Source organism: Mauremys mutica, chromosome 3, assembly GCF_020497125.1.
Source record: "Mauremys mutica isolate MM-2020 ecotype Southern chromosome 3, ASM2049712v1, whole genome shotgun sequence".
Lineage (NCBI taxonomy): Eukaryota > Metazoa > Chordata > Testudines > Geoemydidae > Mauremys > Mauremys mutica.
In genome coordinates this window covers 28,652,589-28,666,486 of record NC_059074.1, presented here as the reverse complement: position 1 = coordinate 28,666,486, position 13,898 = coordinate 28,652,589, and the positions used below count along the sequence as shown (strand labels likewise).

The 13,898-nt window shown below is 45.4% G+C and overlaps 1 long non-coding RNA gene across 1 annotated transcript in view; it reads right to left on the bottom strand.

Annotated features, from left to right (window-relative positions):
• Positions 1-3,673: 3,673 nt before the first annotated feature.
• Positions 3,674-13,898, bottom strand: part of LOC123367214 — a 28,051-nt gene continuing 17,826 nt past the window's right edge. Inside the window, exon 3 of the long non-coding RNA XR_006578359.1 lies at positions 3,674-5,326. This is a non-coding gene — a long non-coding RNA (uncharacterized LOC123367214). The remainder of the gene's footprint in view (positions 5,327-13,898) is intronic.

Sequence of the window (13,898 nt, the reverse complement as noted above, 5' to 3'; positions counted from 1 at the left end):
GAGAAAACCACATCACTGGCAGTGAGCCCACCCCCATGATGCACTGCAATCCATTCCCGAACTTCTAGTGGCAGAAGGTGGCAATTTGCACAGTGGGATAGCTATCCACAGTGCACTGTTCTCTCTGTCAGTGCTAGAGAACCAAATGTGGATGTGCTCTGCCAACACAGGGAGTGTCATGTGCACGTGCACAAGTGATATTATTACAGCGGATTATGATCGTTGGCATAACTTAAATTGAGTTAACTCTATCGTGTAGACATGGCGTTAGTATGGTTAAGATGTGCACTGAATTTATAACAGTGTGTTTTTAATGTTTAGTCTTTTATGCAATGCTTGTAAGTTGCTGCGTGCATTCATTTCACTTATAATAGTTCTTCTTCACACAGTGCACAGACAACCTGTGGAACTCCTTGCCTGAGGCAGTTGTGAAGGCTAGGCCCATAATAGGGTTTAAAAGAGAACTAGATAAATTCCTGGAGGTTAAGTCTATTAATGGCTATTAGCCAGGATGGGTAAGGAATGATGTCCCTAGCCTCTGTTTGTCAGAGGGTGGAGATGGATGGCAGGAGAGAGAGAGCTTGTGCCTTAGCCCCGCAGCACCGCCAGACTTTTAGCACTTACAGTCTCCTGGTTTGGCTTCAGTAGCCTCGGGGAGATAGATGGAGGAGGAATTGAGGGAGGGAGCGGGAGGAGTTGATCAGCAGGGCCCACGGACCCCCTGGAGTTCCCTCAGGGACCCCCAGGGATCGGCAGACCCCAGTTTGAGAAACACTGCCCTCGTTAACTACAGGATTGGCTACAAGCATTGTGTTTAGTAAAAGAGCTAAGGTACAAATTGACCTGGGGTAAGGGAGCAACCTGAATATTTTGTGATCTTTGGTGTACAGCAACCACCTATCACTAAGGCCAGCTTGCCTGGATGGCTGGATGGACTGGAATGCTCCAGGGGACTGTCTGTGACTCCATGGTAAGACTGGTCTAGTGCTTTAGGAGTTCACATTTCTTACTGGGTTGGTGAAATCTAATAACAGAATATAACCAGTCTGTCCTGCTTCCTGACAATCTGCCCTGAGGTTGGCCTCACAGGCATGAGCCACTCCGGACAGCAAGACAACCTGCTCATAGATAGTTATTATATGCATTGTTATATCTATTTCACAGCTGATAAACTGATGCCCACATATGTTATGTCTCTGAACCTGCCCTATTGACGTAATGTGAGATTTGTCATTGACTTTAATGAAAGTAGGACTGAGTCCTTAAGTGACTTGCCAAATGTCAAGCAACTAATTAGTAGCAGAACCAATAACATAATCAAGGCATTGTGATTTCCAATCCATACTCTTCCCGTTAAAAAACTCTATCTGCTAAGTTTTCTGATGCTCTTGAAAATACTAGAGTTTTCCTAACCTCATTCTCCTGGGCCATGTGGGCTATTGGAATTATTATAGCTTTTATTCATACTTCAGCATCTGCCCTCCTGCTCTATACTTTCAAATTAGTTTGAAAAATCAAGTGTAAAAATTGTTCTAAACTGCCTAAGTGACTTAGGACTCATTGTAAGCTGTTACGGCAAATATGACAAAAGTGTCTGTCTATTTACCCTTAACACTGAATTATAACCCATGTCACCCCTGGGTGTGAGTCAATGCAAAGTTTGGCTCTAAATGCACGTTAAATAGGTCAGTTCTTAGGAGTGGGAGCAAGGAGCTCAGAAACACTAAGCAGAGAAAGTTAAATTTAGTTCAATAGCGAATGAAGGACAAAACCTTGCTTTCTAATTTGCAGTATGGATCTCTTAGGAACCCACTGACTCTCTGTTGTGTAGCATGCAATCCAATCCAGCATGGAAAGTCCATGAAGGAAAAGGAAAATACAACCAGCAGTTTCAAGGAATTTATATTTCACACTGGGCCTAATTCTAATGCAGAGCTGGATGAATTATGGATTTTTTTTGTTGCAAAAAATGGTTTTAAAATGTTGGGTCAAAAAACCCAAAATATTCTAAGCAAATATTCTGCTTAGATTTTGAGCATTTTTCCATGTTTTATTTAAAAAAAAAGACAATTTCTAAAAAAGTAATTTTAAATTAAAAAAATGGGAACATTTCATTTCCAAATTGTCACAATGAAACACAGACTTTTAAAAAAAATCGTAGGGTTGTTTTGACGAACAATTTGGTGAAATGGACAGGAATTGATGACATGTTTGTGTCACAAAATCTGCATTTTTACACATACACAAGTTCCGGCTGAAAATTTTTTACCCAACTCGATTCTGAAATCCTTACCCTGGGTCAGCATCTGTAACCTTACTGATGGTGAGTAGTATCTTACACATGAGTAAATACGTGAATTTCAGTGGGACTATTGGTGGAGTAAGGTTTCATTCAACATGAATAAGGGTGGCCCTCTGACCACTAAAGTCTGTTTTTCACTCTGTCTTTAGGCAAAGTTGTGTTGAGACTGTTTGCTGAAAGCAACAGTACAAGAGTATACATGTGCAGGAATATCTCCTTTGTTTGCAGGGTTATTTTGAAAGCCCTTTGTGGGCTGGAAGTTGGAAAGGGAAAGAATCTGGTTTTGTTTTGCAGAAAAGCAGAAGTAACAGTGGTGTGCGCACTGCGTGGACAATGGCAAAGACACAACTTTATTAGTTAAAATACAAGCAAGGTTCCTAGCAGGGAACAGCCTCATGCAGTCACTCGCACTCCATTGATCCTTTGTCAATCACCACACTTAGAGGGTTTCTGGATGTTTCTATTTGCCTGATAGCATCTGTCCCCTTTTCAGAGGTTAAGCCAAGAGGGGAACTCAACCCCCAGCCACCACTGCCATCAAGCACTTTTGGGGGGAAATCTCCCTAGAGTAGAGCATTTGGCCCCAGGGAGTTAGACGTACTGCCTTCCTCTTGTAAGGAGATGCCCTCGGGCTGCCCACTACCTTACCTTTTTTTGGATTTGGAGTCCAAATCAGTGAGTTCCTGCACCGGGCCCCTGCCAAAAGTGACAACTCAACAATTCTCACATAGGTCCAAACTGTGACCTCTGGGAGGGGGGAGAATTCCAGACCTCCCTTTGCCCCAAACTCAACCTCTAGGTTTTGCTGAAAGGAATGTGAAAAACCCAACCAGCCTCGCCCACTCTGGTGGTATGGGGAAAAAATCCTTCCCTGTCTCAAAGTGGCAACCCACACAGCCCACAGGGACCTTCATAAGGTAGGCAAGGTGGGTTGACTGCTGAAAACAAGCAAACAAGCAGTGGCTCTGAGCACCTGGCTCTTATCATGGCTCCAAATATTGTGCCAAATCATGCAAGACTTTATAGTTCCAAATCACAGGCCAAATCCTGTGAGACCTCAAGCCTACCCCACAAGTCCTGTGGGAGCTGGCAATCTAGCAGGGCCCATCTCATCCTGTCCTTTTCCCTTCTCCCATGGTGGGAGCCATCTCAACACACCCCACTGCATGGAAGAAGGCAAGGACACATGGTATGGGTTTTAACCAAGCCATAACTTTATTAGTCAAATTACATCCAAGGTTTCCACTGGGGACAGCCCAGCACAGTCACATTGATCCTTTGCCAATTATAGTGGGATCCCACAACAGCAGGATCTAATCATCACACTAGGAAAGTCCCTGGGCTCCTCCACTTACCCACAAGCATCCCTCCCCTTTTTGGTGATTGACCTCAACCTCCAGCCAGCACCAGCATCAAGTGTATTGGTAAGACAGTCCCCCCAGGGTAGTGCCCAGGCCCCTGGTTTGGTTTTGCCCACAAGGGTTAGAAACGATGTCCCCATCTCATAATGTGGTGCCCTCAGGATGATCATCTTTATGGAGCTGGAGCCTAAATCACCAAGTTCCTGCAGTGGGTTCCTGCCACAAGGGGGCAGCCATGTCTGATAACCGAGGACTCCAGCCACATTGCCATTCTCTGGCTGGCCTTCCTCCATGCCCTAGCTACCTTATGTGGCAATCTGCTAAACCCTGTGGGCCAGCATCTCTGACCATATTAGTCCCACACCAGAAAACATGTTTGCCAGCAGTCCAATATCCTGGTTAGCCTTCAAAATCAGTTCAAGACTGGAGCACATTCCAAGGTTGTTCTACCCTAGGTGGCTAATGATGATGTCCATTGTGTCTTCCTGGGTGCCAGCCCATGCAAGAAGGGCATGAGCTGGTCCCAGTGTGTGCCCTGTCTGCAGTACCAAGACAAAGTCGCATCCCTCCCAAAGCCCAGCTGCAAGCCTTTCACCAAATTACACGCTGTTTTGTAAGCCCAGTGCACAATGCTGTGCCTGCGAATCCATGTCCTCAGCTGTGAGCATGCTGCAATATATTCAGTGTGATCGGCATAGAGAAGGAAGCAGACATGGTTAGAACCTGTGGCACATATGGCCCACACTCTGCATTGGTTTCCCTGCAGGTAGCTGCACGTAGGACTTATAAGCCCTGAATCACTAACATACTGTAGCCTGGATCTCAGACACACCCAGATCTAACTGGGTAGTCACTGTTGCAGTTCCCTATACAGAGCAGCACAGAGCCACCGCTCCCCCTTTCATCTCTGCGCTATGGAGCATGAGCTGTGGAGTCACCTTCCCAGTGCACATCGAATGGCAGCTCCACGGAAGAATCCTGGCTAACTGTCTAAGGATGTGTAGGGTTACTGGCTTCCTGACATTGCTCTGTGTCCCCAGCAGCTCAGGCCCAACCTTTCAGCATCCTACAGGCCATGAATTCCCAACAGGGGTCTGGATGACCTGCAGAACAAGGACACCCCAGCTAACCATTAGCTATAGTTGGTGGCACCAGCCCCCGCCTATGTAGTGAGACCATAAACTGCCAAATTTGGGATTCTGATATAGGCCAGGCCCTGGGCTGTCCCACAGATTCCCTTGAATGTCTGAAACTCTTGAAACACCATTGTGTAAGTCAAAAAGGTGAGTGGTACAAGCAATCTCTTGGCCATGGATGCTACATCTAGTAACCAAGACTCCATAGGGCCAGTGCTCAGACTCTGTCAACCTGCCTCTTAACAGCTCCCCCGCACAATGCCTTCCAGCCATAGTCCCTGATCAATTTTATTCCACTGCAGGGAGGGGTTCAAAGCTGCCTTCATTATAAAGTGCTCATCATGAGGTGCTTGAAAATGTATTATGTGTCCTGTGTGTAAGATCCAAATACTTCAGAATGGGCCCATACATTGCTGGGTAGAGCTGTCCCATCATTCCCATGTAGGTGACGTAAGCCAGTTGTCCCATTTCCTTGTTCTCTTGAGGGTGGGGAGCCTTCTCTTAGTCCTCTCCTCTAATATAGGTTCCTTAAAGAGAAGGGAAAATATGGTCATATACGCTGCCCTCCATATCTTCTCATGTATTGACTGGAGAAGATGAGGCCCCCCCACCCCACAACTGAAGCAACTGCACACAAGAGCGAATTTAAACCCACATCAGTAGACCTGTTGGGTTGCTGCAATAAAGGCTGTTGGGCAGGGAAAGGAGGGGCATGAGGCTGTGTAGCCATAGTCTGGGGGCAAGTAGCTGTGATGCTGGAATCTGTAAGGCCATCATCTGTGGAGCCGGTGACTGAAGGGCAGGTAGCTAGGGCAGCCTGGGCATTGGGCCTCCACACACACACACACACATTCCTCACACCTGTAGACACACAGCATCTTGTATAGCTCTCCGCCCCATTTATGTTCCCCCCCTTGTCCTGTTCTTCCCAGCAGGACTGACCCTGGCGCCCAGCCCATTGCTCTCACCAGAACTGCTGCATGGACCAGGGTGTCACAGGCTGTACCTGACCGCTGTTTTCCAAGGATCCGAGCCGATCTGAAATGGATTGCATCATCTCCCTATTCCTGGCTGCTTAGGATGTGGGTCCCTTCTTGGCCTCATGCTCTTTTCTCTCTCTTCCTGAACTTTCTGTTTACCTTCTGGTCTGGGATAGGAAACACACAGCCCCCTGCATCAAGTGGATGCAGTGGGTCTGTTAGCCCATTCTGCTGTCCCATTGGGGCCCAGTGCCAGCTCTGCAGCCAGTCGGCCATGTGCTCTGCATAATCCAGCAGGTGTGGGTCATTCCCAGACTGCTGCTTATGATCCATGTGCTCTGTGTGTTCTGTTCCTCTTCCACTGCTGGAAACCAGCAAACAGGAAGTAGCTATAAGCACATGGCTTTTATCATGGCTCCAAACAGGGCCAGTCCTGCGGCTTCGGCGGTAATTCGGCAGTGGGTACGCCGAAGGTGTGGGACCAGCAGATCACCCACAGAAACACGCTGAATCCGCCTGACTGCCATGCTTGGGGTGGCAAAAAACATAGAGCCGCCCCGGCTCCAAATCTCATGCCAAATCCCACAAGACCTTGTGGCTGCAAATCATGGGTCTAATCCTGCAAGACCTCAAGCCCACCCCAGAAGTCCTATGGAGGCTGAATATCTCACAGGACCTGTTCCGTCCTGTCCTTTTGCCTTCTCCCATCGCAGGAGCCATCACTAGGCTCAGGGCACTCAACCAATAAAATACGTGGCAGCAGTGAAGGGAGGGAGGCATAGAGTGGGTTGGGTGTAACCACCACCACCAGGAGTAGCAGAGCTCACAGCGTTTGGCAATCACTCTCCTGCTTCACAGCCTGTCCACAATCCGGGAACTCAGCTAAACTATCAAGCACATTCCTAGTCTAGCAATTATGGAACCACCTCTTCCTCCTCCCTTATCCATCAGGATTTGGGGAGGACACGACAGTCAGAGGCATATGAATCAGAACCTCCAACATATGATCTTTTCCCCACTACTCTGTGACATTTACCCCTTATTAGTATTTATTATTATACTGTCACGCTAGTGCCCACAAGTCTCATTCAGGTTCCGGGCCTTGTGCTAATATATAATAAGAGAAGATCCCTGCCCTGAAGAATTTACAATCTAAGTTAAGCTAAGAAGCAACAGATTGATATGTAGCTTGTCATTTGCTATGCATTATAACCAAGATTTTCTGTGTCAGACACTGTACAGAGAATCACAAGTAGAGGTAGTAAGATTGGGTTTAACAGAGTACACAAATAAAGCCAAAGAGAAAAGTAATGCTGCTGTAGCTGTGGAAGGTAATGTCAGTGGCCTACTGTGTTTATTTTTTAATAAGACAGGATTTAGTATAGAAATGAAATTGTTCATGTCTGTCTTCTCTCGTTATATATTGCCTCTGGAAAGAGGTAAATTGTCAACTTCCCTTTGTTGTTCAGCCACAGTAGCTTTTCAATTAATAATAATTTAAAGACAAATTGTTTTGTGTGGACCTTGTGTTCAGCAGTGAATGACACCTAAAGCATTAGCTACCAATCTGTTTTGTTGCTGCAACTCGCTACACAGTAAGACATGAGTGCCTGGAAGGGCCCTGTTATTTTATTTTGTATAGGTTTAATTTTGGTTTGAAAACCTTCTCCTTGAAGAGCATCACTCTTTTTCATTTATGATGATTCATCTTATAGGCCCTTGTGCCAAACTCCTCTTCTGCTTTCATTTATCAAGATGTGATATGATAGAAATAGCAGGATGGTTATCTCACTTGGTATATGTCAGAAATGTTGTTTAGGGTTCACTGCTGCTTGTTTCTTTCTTCTCTGCTGGGCTATGTCATACAAGCAAACATAAAACTAACATTTCCTTACTTTTGAATTCTTAACTGTGCAATCATTATATAGTGGGTTGTTGGTTTTTTTGTAAGTTTTTTGGTGGGAAATCCTTAGATGGGATTTTTTTTTAAGGAAAATCATTCACAACCTTCAATTATTTGGCTAGATGCCACTGGAATAGCCTGCTCCATTCCAGACGAATACTCAGGGTTGAAAGGGCTCAGTTGGAGCCCTGTCTTCCTCACTGAACATCTTCCAAGATGTATCTCCGTAAGTGTATAAAGAAGAAAAACTGTATGATACTACAGATTGTTTTTGAGAACAAGTATGTGTATATGTAATTAACTGCCTTGTGACATATACATGCACATACAAGGAAGAAGTATTATGGGTGGAGGGCAAACTTTACTCTGACTTTTTTTGGACTTCTGAATGATCACCTTAACATTCTCTTAACATAGGGTTTGTCGTCTTTTAAATGACTTTTCCCCTGGCTTGTCTTTTATTTTTCAAAAGGAAAAAGACATTCCATGATTGGGAACAATTTGGCTAAACCCCACTAGGATGCCTTGTCTGACACTGGGTGTACATTCACTGATGCAAGGGACTCTGTGGAACCCTGCCTCGTTCACTGGATACCTTGCCTCACTGAGACAGGGCTCGAGAGTGAAGGTGGACCCTGTGCCACTGAAAATTTTGGTCCCAATACAAAACCCATTAAAGTCTGTGGAAAGACTCCCAGTGCCTTCAATGGGCTGTGGATCAGATCCTCAATGTATAACCTTAAAAGAGTACACTGAATGAAGCAGGCTCCACAGCAGCCCTGCTTTAGACAATGTACACTCTATTGCACAGCAGATAAGTGCATATTTTTGGGTACACAGTTAAATCAGTCATGTACACAGGTGCAGCAGAAAACAACGTATATTGTTAAAAATATTGCTATAATAAAAATACGGTGGCTTGGCCAAATAAAAAGCTATTTTCACTGGAATTATCTCCATGCCAGGGATTATATTGGCAGTAAATTTCAGCTTGTTCCTCTATTCCTTTCAAAGCTAAATCTGTTCAATAAAAGGCTAAATAAATGTTTTTATAATGGGGGAAAATGTATTTTGTTTATTCTCTGTTCCTTTAACTGAATTGTTTTTCCTGAAAATCTCCAAACTAAGGGCTTGTCAACCTTTAAAATGCTACAGCAACCTAGCTGTGCAACTGCACCACTGTCGCGTTTCAGCATATACACTACCTATGCCGATGGGAGGGATTCTCCCATTGGCATAGATAATCCACCTCCCCATGACGTGGTAGCTAGGTCAATGGGAGAATTCTTCTGTTGGCTTAATACTGACTATGCAAGGACTTAACTATTCCACTCAGATATGTAAATTTTTCACACCCCTGAGCAACATAGTTATGCCAACCTAATTTTCTAGTGTAGACCAGGCCTTATTCACCCACAGTAAAAGACCCAGACCTTGATATTTTCAATCTAATAGGTGACAGTTATAAGCAAGGAGTTGTTGTATATGAAAACACAAAGGCAAATTCATCTAGAGTGTGCCAGCTATTAATGAATGGAAAGTCATTAACATCAACTCACTAACATCCAGCACAAAGGGTCATCATTAAGAGCCCAGGTTCAACTTTCATTAAATCCAATTAGCCTTTCAATTGACTTTAAAAGGGAGTTGGATTGGGTCCCAAACTGAGATGCTTTTGCAGTGGGGGCCATCAGTTGAGGGGAGCAAGGCAAGGCAAATACCAGCAGCAAACACTTGAATCACCAGTGGCTGAGAAAGTAGGAAGTTGCTGCAGTACAGCACTAAGATAATCCTCAGAAGTGACTGGTCATTGCTGTAATTCCATGTCCTCACTAGCAAAACAGAAGAAGGCCAAATCCCCACCTGGTATAAATCAATGTAGTTCCAGGGACTTCAGTAAGACTCTGCTGCTTTACATTAGCTGAGGACCTAAAGGCTTTAACCTTTCCAATAAAATATTGTATTTAAATGGGGCATTTTCTCTCTCCAAAGCTTTCATAGAATCATAACACTGGAAGCAACCTCAAGAGGTCATCTAGTCCAGTCCCCTGCATCAACAGAGGCCATCTAAAAGTGCAGAATTGGGTGCTGAGATCAACTACATTATTCTTGAGTTCAGTATGCTGCTTTCCCTGTTGTTGTTGTTCTTTGTCCCTAATGACCAAAGATGACATTGATGATTGTTTTACATCTTATGAGTACAGTTGTGGCTAGCAAGACCAATGTGTGAGTGGCAGTCCATTCCAGATGAAGTGCATAGGTAGCTCGATGCTGAGGAAAAGATTGCAATCTCTGCCTACCAAGTCTGCTTCTGTTTATGGCTCAGACTCTGTGCCTCAAAGATCCATATGGTGGTAAACCCATCATTGCCTACTGCTTGCCAGTATGATCTTCTTCACTGTAAAACTTTCCTTAGTCCTCAAAATTGTTTTCAGTGGTAATGGCTTGTGCTGAACCATTCACACTCTCTTGCCCATTCAGCTGTGCTCCAGTGGCATGTGTATTGGCAGGGGTCAGGGTGCAGTCTATGGCTGTTGATGTGGAATCGTTCCTGTATAGTAGAAGACAACTGCTCTGTCTGCATCCACGTGCTAGGCCATTGTAGAGTATAACAGTCCTATCTGCCATAGAAACTGGTGAGATCCTTGCTACTAGCCTGCTAGCTAGGGGCAAGGGTTAGTGAGTGTCAGGATGTTTTCCACATATCAGTGGACCCGTTCACTCTACCTTTGGGGCACCATGCTGTTCTGAGATCCCTTACAGAATTTTGCCACTGCCAGCTGAAAACCAAACATCACATACCTAAGAAAATCTTAGGCCCTGCGAGGCAAGGCCAAATAAGTGTTTGCAGTTATTGCTATCAGAATGGGAGATTGGGACAAGAAGTGAATGTATTGTGAGAATAGGAGTGTTTGGATGGCCGACCTTGGTCTTGAGTATCTCTGATATGTAAGTTTATTATTGTTATGACTAGAAATGTTTTTATGATAAGAGATGAGTAGTTTCTTTGAAAGTAGAAGAATTGGTGACCCATTAGGGGTTACTATGGTGACCCACTAAAAGTTACTGTAGGTTAAATGCTTTGTTTGAAGTTAGTGATAAAACATTAGGCAAAAGAATTTGCTTTGGAGCAGTCCAAGGAATCTTTTTCCCTCTTTTTCCCTGTTAGGCCGCAAACTTCAAAGCATGATATCATCCATATTTCCTCATGGAGTGTTAATACACACATTTCACAATGATGTTAATCACCAGTGTATCATTAACTTTCATAAAAGACCTCACTCTATACACTTTTATAATACAGAAATACTGAATACAATCAGTTAATTCAATTGCTTATCACTTGAGATCCAACTCCTCTCTTTATAGGAAGTAAACATTTGCAGTGCATTATTTGAAAAGTAAAACCCAGACCAAGCTTCTTTCTTCTGCTGGGGCAAAGATGCCATGCTGTCCCCTACTCCTCTTGTTTCTTGATATCTTTATTTACCCCAGTAGCCTGGTCTACACTAGGCGTTTAAATCGGTTTTAGGAGCGTAAAACCGATTTAACGCCACAACTGTCCACACTAGGAGGCATCTTATATCGATTTTAATGGCTCTTTAAATCGGTTTCTGTACTCCTCCCCGACGAGAGGAGTAGCACTAATATCGGGATTAACATATCGGAATAGGGTTAGTGTGGCCGCAAATCGACGGTATTGGCCTCTGGGCGGTATCCCACAGTGCACCAGTGACCGCTCTGGACAGCATTCTGAACTCGGATGCACTGGCCAGGTAGACAGGAAAAGCCCCGCGAACTTTTGAAATTCATTTCCTGCTTCCCCAGCGTGGAGAGCTCCTCAGCACAGGTGACCACGAACAGCTAATCAGCACAGTTAACAATGCAGTCTGGTGAGAATCGAAAAAGAGCCCCAGCATGGACTGCACGGGAGGTACTGGATCTGATCGCTATCTGGGGAGAGGATTCAGTGCTAACAGAACTGCGTTCCAAAAGACGAAATGAAAAAGTATTTGAAAGAATTTCTAAGGCTATGACGGATAAAGGCCACAGCAGGGACTCAGTGCAGTGCAGAGTGAAAGTTAAGGAGCTCAGACAAGCCTACCAGAAAACCAAAGAAGCAAACGGAACGTCCGGGGCAGGTCGAAAAACATGCCGCTTCTATGCTGAGCTGCATGCAATTTTAGGGGGCTGCGCCACAAGTACCTCACCCCTGATCGTGGATTCCGAGGTGGGGGTTGTAATCTCTGCCATGGCTGAGGATTATGCAGACGGGGAAGATGAAGATGAAGAAGAGGAGGAAGACCTAGCAGAGAGCACACAGCACTCCGTGAGCCCCAGCAGCCAGGAGCTTTTTATCACCCTGACGGAATTACCCTCCTCCCAGCCCTCACATCAACAGAGGCCATCTAAAAGTGCAGAATTGGGTGCTGAGATCAACTACATTATTCTTGAGTTCAGTATGCTGCTCTCCCTGTTGTTGTCTATCCCAGACAATGACGCCATGGAAGGGAGCTCTGGTGAGTGTACCTTTGCAAATAGCAAACATTGTTTTTTAAGCAAGCCTTTTTTAATGATTGATTTGCCCTGAGGACTTGGGATGCATTCGCAGACAGTATAGTTACTTAGAAAAGTTTGTTAACATGTCCGGGGATTGAGAGGAAATCCTCCAGGGACATCTCGATGAAGCGCTCCTGTAGGTACTCCAGAAGCCTTTGCAGAAGGTTTCTGGGCAAGGCAGCCTTGTTCCGCCCACCATGGTAAGACACTTTACCACGCCATGCATGTAGCAAGTAATCAGGTATCATTGCGTGGCAAAGCATAGCAGCGTATGGTCCCGGTGACTGCTGGCATTCAAGAAGCATCCGCTCTTTATCTTGTTCTGTTATCCTCAGCAAAGTGATATCGTTCAGGATAACCTGGTTAAAAATCAGGAATTTAAGTAAGGGGGGTGGCCATTTTTCTACTGGGTTCGTGGACTGCAGCAGCTTAAAAAAAAACCTTTCCTGCACGTAGCGAAGCGGGGGGAGGGGAGGAGTGAAATGCCGATGATCTTTTTTGTGTTTGGTCACCGGCGATCTTCCCCAAGCTACCAGCCACGCAGTGAGTGGGGGGGTGGGAAGGTTGTTGATTAGCAGGGAGCTAGCGTGGTATTAGCCATGCGTTGGGGGGGAGGGGTAAATCACTACAGAAGCCGAAAGACAGTGGCTTACCATGGCCGCATGCAAGCTGAATTCTGATGCCCGGACCTGTGTCTGTGAGATCTGTAACTCCAGAGCTGCAAGCACTCACTATTAAGATGAAAAATGCGACCTTGTAGGGAAATCACATGTGCTAGGTGAATAGTGCTGTTCACTGTGAAAGAGTATAACCATTGTTCTGTAAAATGTATCTTTCTAAATATTTATCTCCCTCATGCAGCTGCAAATTTTTCAACCATCCCTCCTCCATCCCAAAGGCTAGCACAGATAAGGCGGAGGAAAAAGAAGACGCGAGATGAGATGTTCTCGGATATTATGGAAGTTACACGCAATGAAAGAGCTCATCTGAATGAGTGGAAGGATGTGGTATCAAATTACAGGAAAGAGGCCAGTGAACGTGAGGACAGGAGGGATGAACGTGAGGACAGGAGGGACAACCGAGATGAGAGGTGGCGGCAGGAAGACCGGCAGGAAAATCAGCGGTGGCGGCAGGAAGATCAGCAGTGGCGGGATGCAACTCTGGGGCTGCTGCGTGATCAAACTGACATCTCCGGCGTCTGGTGGAGCTTCAGGAACGGCAGCAGGATCACAGAGTGCCGCTGCAGCCCCTGTATAACCACCCTCAACCCTCACCATGTTCCACATCCTCCTCGCCCAGACATGTAAGAACGCGTGGGGGGAGGCTCCGTGCACCCGCCCACTCCACCCCCGTGGACAGCCCAACCAGAAGGCTGTCGTTACTGTGAATTTTTTTTAATGGCCTTCTCCATCCCTCCTATCCTCCTCCCAAACCACACCCTTACTTCTCTCCCTTTTTTTATAATGAATCAATAAAGAATTCATGCTTTTTAAATGAGAGTGACTTTATTTGCATAAGTAAGCTGTACTCGAAGGGGGAGGTGGAGTTGCTTACAGGGACTGAGTCAATCAAGGGGGTTGGGTGTTCATCAACAAACACAGCAGTCACACTGTACCCTGGCCATTGATGAAGCTTGTTTTCAAAGCTTCTCTGATG